The sequence below is a fragment of the Sciurus vulgaris genome (assembly GCF_902686455.1).
Source record: "Sciurus vulgaris genome assembly, chromosome: 4".
Lineage (NCBI taxonomy): Eukaryota > Metazoa > Chordata > Mammalia > Rodentia > Sciuridae > Sciurus > Sciurus vulgaris.
In genome coordinates this window covers 84952886-84969551 of record NC_136464.1, presented here as the reverse complement: position 1 = coordinate 84969551, position 16666 = coordinate 84952886, and positions in this window count along the sequence as shown.

The following is a 16666-nucleotide window of genomic DNA, read 5'->3' as shown; positions in this document are numbered from 1 at the left end:
AGTGGAAAACATCCACAAAATCTGGTGGGGTTACCCTAATTTTTCTTGAGTGCCCAAACACATGACAGCTGAAACCTGTGAAGTTTGACTTGTAAGTGGAGGTGAGTGGCTGCTGCGATGCCTAGTGAGGAAAAGAGTATGTCAATCACTGAGCACCTGTGATGGAGGCTAGGGAAGAACTAGAAATTGAGCAGAGATATTCTGTGCACACTCCACTTGCCAGACCCCACTAGCTTTGCTGCTAGGCCACAATTGAGGTGCACTCTGCCCTACTCTTGCAGGAGTTTCAAAGGGGTCCTTGAACTCACACTTAAAAGGCAGAACTATATGGCCAATCTCTCTTGACAGAAGAGTTCAATCTCTTGCTCTGACTACTGCCTGTCTGGCATAGGGCTCTCTGTGACAATGCCAAAGGTCCTTGTAGCAGTTCCTGGAGGATGCAGACTACAGGCTAGTGCTACAGACACTGGCACAAAGATGCTCTAATAAAGTGAATGTGATGGATGAAACAAGAGCCTGATAGTGACATGATGAGCACAATTTCCAGAGCATAATATCATTTTGTAACATGCATCATGATAAAATAAAGGAATGTTACAAAGCTCTAAATTTTAATATGAAGAAAAGGAAGAGCTGAGGACATTCTGTGGGGCAGTAAGACAGAGTGATTTAGGAGATGAAAACCAACTTCACTGAACAGACAATAAATGAAATTGTCAGTGTTAATGATCTCCCAAAATATTCCAGGACATTTCTTCAGTTTGAAAATACTATAGAAATACAACAAGAAGTTATTGCAGGATCATTCTGTAAGCACCAATAATTATTGACAATAGTTCAACTGGCAAAGAACATTAATGACCTTGCAAATTCCTGGCTTATTTCTGTGACTTAAGGAACAGTGTATTACATATATGCTGATTTAGCTTTTCTGGCACAAATGATATATGAGGAAAGGCTTTTCTTACTCCAGAGTACCTACGCTCAAGTACTTAAACAAGCACAAATTTGGTAATGCAGCACTGACCGATGGCTCTTGAAATAAAGAATGCGCCACAATATCAGAAATTTAATCAAAAGCATCATTCCAATTTCTTCTACCCTGGTTTTGATGCTTCTCAAAGAAATGCCTAACTTGATTATCAATGCTCCTGTGACAGTAGAGCAAAATAAGCAAAAAGGGAAAGTGGAAGGGATTGGCATCTGGCAGGTTGGGTTTGAAGGACTGGGAGAGTTCAGGTTCTGGTAGGAGAAAGCACTTTGTTTCTGTCCCCAGGGGGTGTTTCTGGGCCTTCTGCAACATCAATTTCCATGAGTTCTTTCCCTGATGTCCTGACTGCACTGCAGATACCGCTGATGTCATAGAGAGGCCAAATGAAAGCAAGATAACACCAAGGTTTTCATGGCAACCAGAGACACTTCTGGTCCAGGTTGCTTCAGACAAAGATTCAATAGAGGCACCAGCTCAGCTGTGATTATAAGAGGGAAGATGAAGAAAAAGAGTGCCAGGGCCCTGCTGTTTTCAAGAAATACTATCCTAACATCATTGCACAGGAGCAGAGGTAGAAGGGTATGTTAAGGGTGCAACCCAGCAGGTCTTTGATCTCTTTCAGCTCTATCCAGAATAAGGGATCCAGCTGAAGACTGACAAACTGCAGTATCTTCCATGATTGCTAGGTGGTGCTGTCTTCATTTTGCAGCACCAGGAATCATGGCCTCCTGGTCATCCTGATCCTGTTGCAGGCACTTAGCCCCCAGCACATCTAGTGGACTGGTGAAAAATGGAGGATGGCAGGGAGGGCGGGTGGGTCACCCAGTTTATCACTTCCTCCAGCAGTATTGCTCTCCAAACACACTCATCAAGGCCTGGGCTCACCCAGTATCTTGGTAACTCAGGAAATTGACCAAGGGTCCAACCAGCTACACGGAATGATGTCTGTTGACAGCTTGATGCATGGGAGCATGCAGTGCACCTCAATGGGTTAGGTGATAATTGAATTGGGAAACATCACACCAACTCTGGTGGGAAGTTTCCTCCTTTCCTGAAATGCCCAAACTGGAGACAGCTGGAAACTGAGAAGTTTGACTTCTAAGAGGAGGTGGGTGGCTGCTGTGATCCTTAATAATGAGAGGAGGGAGTCAATAACTCAGCATGCGTGATGGAGGCCAGGATCAAGCTATCAAGTGAGAAGAGATGTTCTGTGCTCACTCCCCCAATCATGCCACACTTTCTTTTCCACCTACTTACAACTACACGCTACCCAGTAATTCTCTTGGTATTAGTTTCCCAGGGACCCTTGAACTCACCCTTAGATGCAGACAATTCTGGGCAATCTGTCCTCACTTAAGTGTTCATCCTGGTGACTTCATTACTGCCTGTCTGGCACAGGCCCTCTGTAACAATGCCAAGGATCCTTGTACCAGACCACGAAGGATGCAAACTACAGGGCAGTGCAAGGGCACTGGCAAAACAATGCCCCTAAAAATGAAATCCATGGATGAAACATGAGCAATAGTACAGTTTAAAATAGCATAATATCATTTTTGAACGTGCATCACGCTGAAAGAGAGGAATGGTGCCTAGGTTCAAAGCCGAATTTTCAAAAAGGGCAGAGAAAAAGATATTTTTGGGTCACTCAATGCAGAAGTGTGTTGGAAGAGACATTAAATGAAATTGTCATTGTTAATAGTCTCCCAAAAAGTTCCAGGATATTTATTCAGCTTCAAAATAGTATAAAAATACAGCAAGAATCAATTACAAGATTATTCTGAAGAGCAACAATAATTATTGTCAATGGCTCAAATGGCAAAGGATGTAATGACCTTGAAAACTCCTGTTTCCTCCCCATTGCTTGCAACAGATGGCTGATTACACATATGCTCATTTACTTTTCTGGCACATGTCCTGTGAGGAAAGGCTTTCCTTATTGCAGAGACCCTACACCCAACCGCTTCAATGTAAACAAGTTCAAATTTGGAAAAGCAGCACTGAACAATGGCTCTGGAAATAAAGAGTGCACCAATACATCAGAAATTTAAATAAAAGCATCTCTGCTAAAATACAAACATGAACACCCAATGTGAGTGAAACCTGAATTTCATAGCAGAAAATTTTAAAGAATAACAAAAAGTGTGATGGGACATACTGAGCAGATACTAAAGCATTTCCAAAATTCAAACTCCTTTTTTTTCTTGTAAGTACTTATATCCACCACAAATATGCCACATACTTAATGTCTCTGATTTCATTCTATCAATGTCAGTTCTTTCAAATAGGTGTGCTTCTGTCATTTCTTACCCTACAAAGAACAATGAAATAATTCCCAGACCTTGGTAAAGATTTGAACACCACATCTTTCACCCAATTCTAAACAACATCTCCATGGAATATCCATCAAAATTAAAATTTTCTAAAAAATTGCTTCATTAGTATTGAGACTGTACCTCAAATGATACAGAAACCATATTTTAAATGCACCCTCTACCTCCTGAATGATATCAGCTAGAAGCTAAGATAGGTATTCAGCCCCAAATCATAAAATTCTTTAATAATATAATATCTATCCCAATGTAAAGCAAGACAGACTGAGCAAACGCAGGGCCAAGGGGCGCTCTCTTTGTCTTTACCTCTTGGTTTTGCAGTTGACATAGAGGTTGACTTGGAAAACGCCCAGCTGTAGAAGTCCACTTCATTTGCACGGAGTCTTTGAGTCTGCCCAAAAAGCCTACTACCTTGCAAAGACTACTGCAGTTAAAATTTTGAATTTTGTGCCAGTAAACCCTAGTGAGCATTTTCTTCTTCAAGAACTTGCAGATTAAATACTGACATTAGCATGTTCATGGGAATGATATAACCTATCAGTTCCTGAATGTTGTCTCATCTACATGAATCTCTGAAATCCAGATCACTGGGAAGCACTGCTAATTGCCACCAAAGCTCCATGTTGAAAACTTTCTTTGAAATGAGCTTGAACATAAAATTGGTACATTATCACATGAGTTCTACTAACTTGATTTAACAGAAGATAAAATGTTGAGAAATTTGAGGTTTGGTGTTATCTGCAGAGGCTATGTAACATAGGTGCATGGATTCTAATCAAGTCTGACTCTGTGAAATGCTTTGCAGGAAAATCAACCCAAGGCAAAGTCAAACAATTTCTAACAGATTTTTAATTGCACTTTTGAGAACAATCCTGCAAGAAACGTTGCTTACATATTAAGACCCACAGTCCTATGGAGTATCAGGAGAGAAGGATTTAACCCTATATAAGGAGGAAAATGGTTGTAGCTGAACACTGAGCAGACAATTATCCCAGTGGTCCATGGTGGCCAAAGAGAGGCAGGCACATGTGTGAAACATTATGAGCTCATGTCATTATTATAAAAGGGATTTTGGGAATCATTTACACCTGAATCCCAAACCATTACAATCACACTCTATTCATTCTTTTCTGACTTTTTCTATTTCCCCTGGCCTTTTCCTTTGAAACATTCTAACCAGCAGATAACTGAACAAAATGCAGAGCCCAGTGGAGTGCTGCATCTTGCCAATTTTCTCAGGTTTGGGGGAGGCTGAGGATGGTAGTTCTCAAGGGCAAAGCCAATTTCCCTAAATTAGGGAATGCCTACACAACTTAGCCAAATGCTCTCTGTAAATATAATAAGCAAAGGGAAGATGACTCATGGGGTGGATGATCCCAGGCACAATATTTGCTGACAGAAAAAAATAGACAAACCAAGAAAACCTCAACCAATTTTCAACCTTCTGGTAGTTATGTCCGCAGCAATTCCTCTCAAGAATCGTAACAATGTGATTAGTTGCAGAAAATCATATCCACTGAACTCTCATTCACTAATTTGCATTCAAATTCCTTCTACCCTGGTGTGATCCTTCTCAAAGAAATGCCTAACTTGGTTACCAGTGTTCCTGTGAAGGTAGAGCAAAGGACACAAAAGCTACAGTATTCAGAGTGGAAGGGGTTGGCATCCAGCATGTTGGGTTTGAAGGGTGGGGAGGTTCCAGGCTCCATTAAGGGAATACACTTTGTTTTCTCCCCAGGTTTTTGTCTGGGTGATGGGCAGTATGGGTTTCTATGAGTGGCTTCCATGAGATCCTGGCTGCACTGCAGATACCTCCTGATGTCACACAAATATGGAGCAAGATCACTATGACATCACAATTGCCATGGCAACCAGAGAGACTTCTGGTTCTTACAGCTTCAGATCAAGATTCTAAACAAGCGCCAGTTCAGCTGGATTGTAAGAGGGAAGATGAAGGGAGAGAGCCACAGGGTCTTGCTATTTTCAAGAAATGTGATCTTAACATCATTGCCCAGGAACAGAGGGGCCAGGGTGTGTTGTGGGTGTGGCCCAGAAGCCTTTGATCTAACCAGCTCAGTCCAACAGAAGGGACCTCTTTGAAGGCCGGCAGCCAGCAGTATTCTCCAGGTCTTCTAGATGGCACTGTCCTTGTTTGGCTGCACAAGGCATAATGGCCACCTGACCACCCCTATTCTGCTGCAAGTGATTAATCCCCAACTGTCTAGAGGACCCAGGGAGGGTCGGAGGGATGCAGGAGGGCACATGGGTCACCCAACTTATCACAGTTCCCTGCAGTATTATCCTCCAAACCCACTCGTCCAGGTCTGGGCACATCTGGGATTATTTTGCTGAGTCAGAAACCTGAACTATTTTGTTACTAGCCACACAGGATGTTGGCTGTTGACAGTTCAGGGCCGGGCAGCATACAGTACAGCTCTGTGGGTTAGGTTATGATTGAATTGGGAAACATCACACCAACTCTGGTGGGACACCTCTATTTTCACCCAAACAGGAGATAGCTTGAACCTGGGAAGTTTGACTTCTAAGAAGAGGTGAGTGGCTGCTGTAATTTCTAATGAGAAGAGGAGAAAATCAATCATTCAGCATGTGGGATGGAGGCCAGGAATCTTTCAAGCAAGCTAGCAAGCTAGGGGAGATATTCTGTGCTCATTCCACTTGCCAGGCCCCACATCCTTTTATGCTGCCTGACAACTAGGTGGCACTCAGAAATCTTCTTGGTATGATTTTCCCAAGGGCCTTTAAACTCACCTTTAGATGCACAAATATCTGGCCAATTTGTCTTCACATATAGCTTCATCCTCTTAAACTTACTACTGCTGTCTGGCACAAGGCCCTCTGTGACAATGCCTAGGTTCATTTCACCACCCCTTGGAGGATGCAGACTACAGGACAGTGTCACAGACACTGGCACAATGATACTCCAAATAAGTGAAATCAATAGATAAAACAAGTGCCTGATGATGGTGGGAAGAGCACAGTTTACAATGGCATAATATCATTTTTGAAGATGCATCAGGCTGGAACAGAGGAATGTTACACTGGTTCAAACCTGAATATTCAAAAAGGGAAGAGTAAAGGACATTTTTGGGGCACTCAATGCAGAAGGGTGTTGGAGATTAAAACCAACATAAGTGTAGAGAAAGTGAAAGAAATTTTCATTGATGATGGTATCCCCCAAAATTCCAGTACATTCCTTCAGCTTATACAAATAGTTAGAAGTAATTATGAGATCATTCTGTAAGCAACAATAATAACTGACAATAGTACAACTTACAAAGGACATCAATGCACTCGCAAATTCCTCTTTCCTGTAGCTTGCAAGGAGCAGCTGATTACACATATGCTGATTTTGCTTTTCTGGCACATGACCTCTGAGGAAAAGCTTTCCTTACACAAGAGCACTTACACACAAGCACTTAAATTTAACATGTACAAATTTGGAAATGCAGAGTTGAACGATGGCTCTAAAAATAAAGTGTGCACCACAACATCAGAAATTTAATCAAGAGCATCCCTGCTAAAATATTAAAATGAAGACACAGTATGGGAGAAACCTGAATTTCAAAAACAAAATTTTAAAGTAAAACTAAAGGTGTGGTAGGACATACTAAGTGGGAAAAGCATGAGCACTAAAGCATTTGCAAAATTCAAAATGCATTTTTTGTTATTGCTTATATCTACCACACACATGCCACATACTAATGTCTCTGATTTAATTCTTTCAACGGCACTACTTTTAAGTGGGGGGTCCTTGTGTCATTCTTTACCTTACAAAGCACAATCAAATAAGTCCCAGAACCATGGTAAAGATCAGAAAACCACATCCTTCACCCAATTCTACACAGTATCTCTACAGGACATCCATCAAAATTAACAAATCTATAAAATCACTTCATTAGTATTGAGACTGGAACTCCAATGATACAGGAAAACTAGGTTTGAATACCCCATGTCCCTCGTGAATGATATCAATAGAAACTAATATTTTTTTTTATTCAGCCCCAAATCATACAATTCATCAATAAAATAATATATATCACAATCCAAATCACAACAGACTGAGAAAATGCAGGACAAAGGGCAGCTCTCTTTCGTCTTCACCTCTCAGTTTTCCAGGTGATGTTGAAGTTGATGTTGAAAATGCCCAGTTGTAGAAGCCCAATTCATTTGCAGGGAGGCTGGGTGTGTGGCCCAGAAGGCTACTGCAGTTGACTTTTTGAGCTTCATGCCATTGAACACTCTTGAGCATTTTCTACTTCAAGAACATGCTGATGAAATAACGCACATCAGCATGTTCATGAGAATGATATAAATTATCAGTTCATGAGTGTTGTCTAATCTTCAGGAATACCTTCTCTTAGGAAATCCAGGAAACAGGAGAATCACTGCTGAATGCCACTGCATCTCCATGCTCATAATTGTTTGGAATGAACTTCCACTTAAAACTTTTACTTTTCCAACTGTGTTCTCTTTGCTGGATTTAACAGAGGAGAAAATGTTGAGAAATTGGAGTATCAACATTATCTGAAGTGTTTTTGTAAGATAGGTGACTGTATAGTCTTCCGGTTGGATTCTGTGAAATCTTTGAAGGAATAGCATACCAAGGTGAAGTCAAACAAATTCTAAAAAATTTTAAATTGCACTTTGAGAACAACTCTGCACAAAACTTGGTTGCATGCCAAGTTCCACAATCCTAGGAGGTATGATGGGAGAAAAAAATTTTCTTATTTATGGAGAAAAAATGGTTGTAGCTGAACAATGATCCATGGTGGTCGGGGCATGAGGAGAGGCAGGAACATGTAAGAAACAGTACATGCTCAGTTGTTATTATAAAAGGGATTTTGGGGATCATTCAAACCTAAATCCAAAGCCATTACAATCACAATCTACTCATTCCTTTCTCACTCATCTTATTCCTCCTGGCCTTCTCCTTTGAAATATTCTAACCTGCAGATATCTGGGTAAAATGTATAAGCCAGTGGAGGTGCTGGATCTTGCCTGCTATCTCAGCTGTGGGGGAGGCTGAGGAAGGTGGTTCTCAAGGGCAAAGCCAGTTTCCCTAAATTACAGAATGCCTAAAAACTTAGCCATTTTCTCTAAGTATAAATAGGCAAAGGGAAGAGGTGATAGCTCCTGGGGTATGTGATCCCAGGCACAATATTTACTGGCAAGAAAAGAAAGAAAAAAAAAAAAAAAAACAGACATTAAATTTTCAAACTTCTGGTAGTTATGTTTCTAGTAATTCTTCTCAATATTCATTACAGTGTGATATTTGCACCAAGTCATATCCGTTGAACTCTCTTTTATTTACATCCATTCAACAACTTTCTCCCCTGGTTTTGATCCTTCTCAAAGAAATGCCTATCTTGGTTACCAGTATTCCTGTGACAATAGAGCAAAAGATGCCAGAGCTATAATATTCAAAGTGGAAGGGCTGGAATCTGGAGTGTTGTGTTTGAAGTGTGCGGAGGTTCCAGGCTACAGTATGAAAATTCAATTTATTTCTTTCCCCAGGGTGTGTTTCTGGATCTTGGGCAACATGGATTTCCATGAGGGTCTTCCCTGACAACCTGACTGCCCTGCAGATATTGCCTGATATCACAGAAGGCGGAATGACTGCCTGATGATGTCATGGTTCCCATGACAACCAGAGAGGCTTCAGGTCATGTTCACTTCAGACCAAAATTCAACACAAGTACCAGCACAGCTCTGATTGTAAGAGGGAAGATGAAAGGAGTGAGTACCATGGTTCTGCTGTTTTCACCAAATGTGATCCTAACATCCTCACCCAGAAGCAAAAAAGTCAGGGTGTGTAGGGGGTATGGCCCCATGGGCCTTTGATTCATCCCATTCCATCCAGGGCAAGGGATCCCACTGAAGACTGACCGCCCATAGTACCCTCCAGGTTCAAGTAGGTGCTGTCCTTGTTCGGCCACACCAGGCATCATGGCTGCCCTGCCATCCTGATCCTAATGCAGGCATTGAGCTCCCACCAAGTCTAGTGGACTGGGAAGGGGTTTAGGGTGGGAGAGTGCACGTGGGTCACCCAGCTTATCACCATCACCAGTTGCTTTGTCCTCTGAACCCTCTCCTCCAAGTTTGGCTCACTCAGGATTTTGCTGAGTCATGAAACAGATCAATGGCCCTACGACCAGAGGGAATGATGGCAGTTGACAGCTCAGGGCAGGGGAGCATGTAGTGCATCTCGGTAGGTTAGGTGATGATTGAACTAAGAAACATAACACCAATACTTGTGGGATGCCAGTCCTTCCTAGAATGCCCAAACAGGAGACAGCTGGATCCTGAGGAGTGTGATTTCTCAGTGAAGATGAGCGATTGCTGTGATCCCTAATGAGGATAGGAGAAAGTCAATCATTCAGCATGTGGCATGGAGGCCAGGAAATAGTAAGTGAGGAAAAATGTGCTATGCTCACTCCACCTGCCAAACCCCACCTACTTTGCTGCTGCCTTACAACTAGGCTGCACTCAGAAATTCTCTTCATATGAGTTTCCAAGGGGTCTTTCAACTCAACTTTAGATGCATAAATGTCTGGCAATCTGTATTCACTTAAGGTTCATCCTCTTCATCTGACTACTGCCTGTGTGGCACAAGGCCCTCTGTGACAATGCCAAGGATCATTTTATCAGCCCCTAGAGGATGCAGACTATAGGACAGTGTCACAGACACTGTCATAATGATGCTTCAAAACAGGGAAATTGATGGATGAAACAAGTGCCTGATAATGGTGTAATGAGCAGAGTTTAAAAAAGCATATCATTTTTGGACATGCATAATGCTGAAAGATAGGAATGGTACACAGGTTAAAAGCTGAATATTCAAAGAGGGAAGAGTAAAGAACATTTTTGGGTCAGGCAAAGCAGAAGGCTGTTGGAGATAAAAACCAATTTCAGTGAAGGGAAACTAAAAGAAATTGTCATGGATAATAGTCTCCCATACAATTCCAGGACTTTTCTTCAACTTCAAAGTACTATATAAATACAGAAAGAAGTAATTGTGAGATCATTCTGTAAGCAGTGATAAGTACTAAAAATAGTTCAACTGACAAAGGACATCAATCCCCTTACACGTTCCTGGTTCCTTCCTGTGGCTTGCAAGGAACAACTGATTACACATATGCTGATTTTGCTTTTCTGTCACATGACCTATGAGGAAAGGCTTTCCTTCCATCACATCATCTACACCCACACACTTAAATTTGAAGAAGTACAAAATTGCAAATGCAGCTATGAATGATGACTCTCAAAATAAATAGTGCAGCAAATATCAGAAATTTAAACAAAACAGCTATGGAAAATACAAAATGACGACCCAGTGTGGGTGAAACCTGAATTTCAAAAACTGATAATTTTAAATAATAACTAACCATGTGATACAACTTACTGAGCAGAAAAAAAAGCAGATTCTAAATCATTTCAAAATTCAAAGTCCTTTTTTTTTTCTTAATAATTGCTTATATCCACCACAAACATGACACATACCTAATGCGTCTGATTTCATTCTTTCAATGTCAGTTTTTGAAACAGGAGTTTTTCTGTCATTACTTACCCTACAAAGTACAATTAAATAATTTCCAGAATCATGGTAATGAAGAGAATACTCCATCCTTCACCCATTTCTACATAGCCTCTCTTAAGAACATGCATCAAAAGAAACAAAAGTCTATACAAATGCTTCATTAGTATTGAAGCATTAGTATTCTCTGGACCTCCAATGATACAGGGAAACCAGGTTTTAAATAACTCCTCTGTCTCCTGAATGACATCAGCAGAAGCTAATATATGAAATGCGGCAGCTCTCTTTTGTGTTCTCTCAGCTTTCCAGTTGACATTGAATTTGCCTTGGAAAACACCCAGCTGTAGAAGTCCACTTCATTTGCAGGGAGGCTCAGCGTATGCTCCAGAAGGCTTCTACCTCACATAGACTACTGCAGTGACATTTTGAATTTCATGCCATTAAACCCTGCTGAGCACTTTCTTCTTTAAGAACTTGCTGATTAAATACCCACATCAGTATGTTCCTGAGAATGTTATAACCTATCAGTTCCTGAGAGTTGTCTAATCTACAGAAATACCTACTCTTAGGAAATCCACATAACTGGGGAAGAACTATTTACTGTGACCACAGTTCCATGCTGAAAACTCTCTTTTGAATAAGTTTTCACTTAAAACTTGTACTTTTCCAACCATGTTCTATTCACTTGATTTAACAAAGGAAAACAATGTTGAGAAATTGGAGCATTGGCATTTTCTTCAGAGGCTCTGTAAGGTAGGTGACTAGATCCTGTTCCAGTTTGACTCTGAAATGCTTTGCAGAAAAACCATCCCAAGGCAAAATGAAACAATTTCTAATGAATTTTTAATTTCACTGTTGAAAACAATCCTGCAAGTATCCTTGGTTGCATGTCACAACCCACAGCCCTGGAAAGTATCATGAGAGAAAGATTTAACCCTATTTAAAGAGGAAAACAGTTGTAGCTGAACACTAAGCAGACAATTTTCCCAGTGACTCATGGTGGCCTGGGGCATGAGGAGAGGCGGGCACATGTGGGAAACATTATATGCTCAGGTCTTTACTATAAAAGTGATTTTTGTGATCATTCACACCTGGGCCTCAACACATTACAATCACAATCTACTTACAACTTTCTCAAACTTTCTATTTCCCCTGGCCTTTTCTTTGAAACATTCTAACCAGCAGATATCTGGGCAAAATGCACAGTTTACTTGAGGTGCTGGATTTTCTCTCTTATATCAGGTATGGGGGGGGGGCTACTGAGGAAGTTGTTTCTCAAGGGCAAACCAGTTTCCCTAAATTAAAGAATGCCTAAGCAACTTACCCAGAAGCTGTGTCTAAATATGAATAATTAAAGGAAGAGATGATGGCTCACAGGGTCTATGAATCCAGGCACAATATTTGCTCTGGTGGATATAAGACAGGGAGTAAATAATGGTGGGAGAAAAGAAACAGGCATGAAAGGATAACAAAGTTGGAAGGAATTCATTTTTAATGGGATTCATGAAACTGGGCAAGAAATTTTTGAAGAGGATCCTTCCTCAGTGAGCTAGATTTATTTCCCCCCATAACTGTTTCAAAAGCTGTTTCAAAGAGAACTGGAAAGAGTAGACATCGTTGTCTTGTTCCTAATTTAGAGGAAGTGATTTCAGTGTTGCCATTCTTGTTATAATTTGGCTTTGGGTTTGTCATATGTAGTCTTTATGATGCTGAGGTAAGTTCCTATTGAGCCTAATGTATTCAGAGATTTTATTATGAATTTGTACTACATTTTTCAAAGGCTTATTATGCATCCATAGAGATGAGCAAGTAATTTTTTTCTTAATTCTACTTATATGTTGAATTGTATATACTTATTTGCATGTGTTGAACCATCCTTGCACTCTGGAATGAAATCAATTTGATCTTGATATAAAATATTCTTAATGTTCTTTTCATTGTGATTTGCTAACATTTTATCAAGTATTTTTGCAACTATGCTCTGAGGTATGTTGCTCTGCAGTTTTCTTCTGTTAATGTGTTGCTACTGGTTTTGGTCGCAGTGTAATACCAGTTTTATTAAATAAATTTTGAAGCATTTTCTTTCCTCTTTTGCTTCATGAAGTAATTTGAGAAGTAACTAAATATTTTTTTAAATAATTTTAAGTTGTAGGTAGACACAACATCTTTATTTATTTATTAATTTATTCATTGTGGTATAGATAAACACATCTTTGTTTATTTATTTATTTATTTATTGTGGTGCTGAGAATTGAACCCAGTGTCTCACATGTGCTAGGCAAGTGCTCTACAACAGATATACCTCAGCTCTCATTGTTTTTAAAGTGTGTGGTAATATTCAGCTAAGGCTACTTTTGCTTCAGGGCTTTTCTCTTTTAGATGGCTTTTCAAAAACTATCTTTAGCTGTGAAGATTGGTGCATGTTTGAATTCCCAGTTTCTCAGAAGTCTGAAGAAGGATGATCACAGGTTCAAAGTCAGCCTCAGCAATGTTCCAAGGTTCTGAGCAACTTTGCAGGACTCTATCTAAAAACAAAATATAACAAACGACTGGGAATGTGGCTTAGTGGTTAATCACCCCTGGGTTCAATCCCTGGTATCAATATACATATATAGGTACATCATAATTATGTTAATGGTATGTTCATTCTGACATATTCATTTATATAGATAACAAAATTTGAATGACCTCTTTGCTCAGTGCCTCACTTTTCCCTCTCCTCATCTCTCCTCATGAGTCTCTACTCTGCTCTTCTTTTTTCCTTCTTATGTGAAATATTATACTCTCATTCATTTTTCTTTCTACTTTTCACATGTAAGAGAAAACACTTGATCCTTGATTTTCTGAGTCTGGCTTATTTCTCTTAGCATGATGTCCTCCAGGTTCATTCATTTTGAAAAAAATTACAAAAATCCCCTCGTTTTTATAGTTCAGAAGAATTTGTACAACTGTGAAGAGATGTGTAAGTCCTATGTCCTCACCAGAAGTTGAATCTCCTGGTGCCTTGATCTTCACAGTGTGAAAAATAAGTGTGAATGGCTTTTGAGCCACCAGTGCACTACAATTTTTATTGAACCTTGATAAGTCTAAGGGAGTGCACTGTCTCACGGTGTTGTCACAGAGTAATGTTAGAGGTCCTTTTATTTAAAGAACAGTAATTCCATTTGTGTAGCTCCACCCTCATGACTTAATAACCTCCAGGCCACACCTCCTCTTATCACAACAGGGGGTAAAGATTTCAAACTATAAGTTTGGGGAGGACAAACTCTCAACCATAATAAAAAGTGATGCCCTTTCTTTGCTCAGGGTATCATGTAAGTTCCTCATGGATAGACTTCATTGCATGCTCTGCCAAAATTCTGAGACACAAAAATATCTGTAGATATGAATCCCATAATATCAGCATCCTTAGGTGAGTTAGGGCCAGGAGACCAACTGTCAGGTCATTGGGCTTAAAGCCTGTGCTGGGAAGGAAATTGAACATGTAGAACATGTAGAAGAGAAGAAGGATGATATTGGCTGAGATTCCAAGGCCACCTTCAGAGAAAAATGTGTTTCTTTTGCTAATAAAATTATATCGTTGGTTGGTCTTTTTACCATATGAATAAGGAATCACATAGTTTGTATCTTAGGAGAAAATAAAGGAAAAAAACTCTTTATTTCAAATAGTATCACCTGCACCAATCTCAGTCTTCACTATTATCAGAAAAATATGTGATTTTACCCCAGTACACCCTTTTCAATTTCAGTTCTCAAGTTTCTCTGACACCCTCCAGGTGCAATTCCCCTATTATTACCAAATTATGCCTGGATAAGGTAACAATTTTGGGGCTCCCACTATATATCAGATTCCCTATACATTCAGAATTACCATACATTTTTGAGAAGAGTTCTCAATTTTAATATCACCTTGAGGTTTTCTGGGGTAATAACTTACTTGGTTTTCATCTTTCTCATCTTCATTAAACCTCAGGTACATATGGAAACCTCTACAATTTTTGGTGAATTCAAGTGAGAGGATTGAATAATATTAGGCAAGTCCAACCCTCTCAAGAAATGAATCTCAATGGAGCAGGTGTACACATAAGTATGTAATTTCAATGCTGTCTTTATTAAGGTTTATTACAAGACCTACTATTTTTAATTCATTAACTGAACCCACATTGAGGAGTATGAACTTTAAGGTACATTGTTTGAATTTGCATATATAATCTTCTGTTGAGTTCAAGTGTGATCTTGATGCTAGATATGATCATCTCACCTATAAAATATAATCAGAAATATTACATATTTCCTAGAACTATTATGTGTGAAAGAAGATAAAGTGTCAAATAGGGATGTGTTTCTGACCTATAATGATCTCTATAGAAATGTTGATCTTTATATATTAATTATGCAGCTCCTTATACATGAGAATTGGGATATTTAATTAAGTTCTCTTAATAATGACTATCTGTTTTGCTGCCTCAACAAATCTTCATAATGTTTGAACATTTTATCAATATGGATAGAAATATTTTTGTAGTTTTGTACTGTCTTTGATTCCCCAGTGTAAATATCCATCTTGCACACTTATTATTATGACCAGAATTAAGTGAGCTAAGTTCAATTATCAAATATTAGTGTGAACATATTCTAATTGTTTTCTCCTCAGTCATCTGGAATCAGGGTGGTAATAAAAGTCACATTTAGGATAGATTCAGTCCTTCCATTTAAGGTTTTCCTTAAAATGTAGAATTTGACCCAAATCTGAAAATGGACCTCCAAAAGAGTCACAGTTTTCATCTTCATGAAGTAAGCAAATGTATTTCTCTAGTTCATAGATCCAAGAATAAATGTGGTAGAGAAAATTTTATTTTGAACCACTGATAAAATATTTTCTACACAAGGCGTATTTGTGTTTTAATTCAACCCTCTAAAATAGTAAGTATGTATTTTAATCATTTCAGTTATATAATAGTAATGAGTCATAGAAAATCATGTGTGTGAGGCTAAATCATTTCATGAGTCTTTACAACTTGTAGATTTGAAAGGCAGGATACTAAGGGAAACCAAAACATTTAAATATTCATGAACGTGGGATACCATTTAAAAATCTGAACTAGTTGGTTAAAACATTGAAGTGTTGATTTTTATTTATTTTAATTTTTAATTGTAATCTAGTATTTGTACTTGGATATGTAACCCAGCATTATAACTCTACAGGAGTGTACAGTGTGAAGTGATCAAATCATGGTAAACTTCATCTTCCCTAATATTATTATTTGTATATTTGAAACCTGAGAACTCTTCTCTGCTTATTTGAATTGTATAGATATATATTATATACTGTAATTATGCTATTGTGCTCTAAAATGTAAGAGTTTATTTCCACTCTTAACTGTTTTGGGAACTTCTTGCCCGCTGCCTCTTTTATTTTCTTTCTTATACATCTAGAAAGCTTTTCTGTTCTCAGCTTCTGTGTGATCATCTTCTTCAAGTTGCAACTGCTTATATTTCACCCAAATTTGTGAAATTGCTCCATTTAAAACATTACCACACAAATTATTTTCCCTTTTCTACGACTCCTCCCTCTTTCATTCCTTTCATCTACATGACTAGAAAGGCATCCGTAATGTCACCTAATGCTAATTTTGGTCTGGGGCACATTGTTTTGTTGTTGTTTCTACCTCTGCCCAGTTTTCCAGTATTCTGCTGTATCATTGAATTCTTTATAAGAACCTTTAGCATTTTTATAATACAATGCAATCAGTTTTTTTTTTTTTTTTTCAAAAGATTAGCACTATTTTT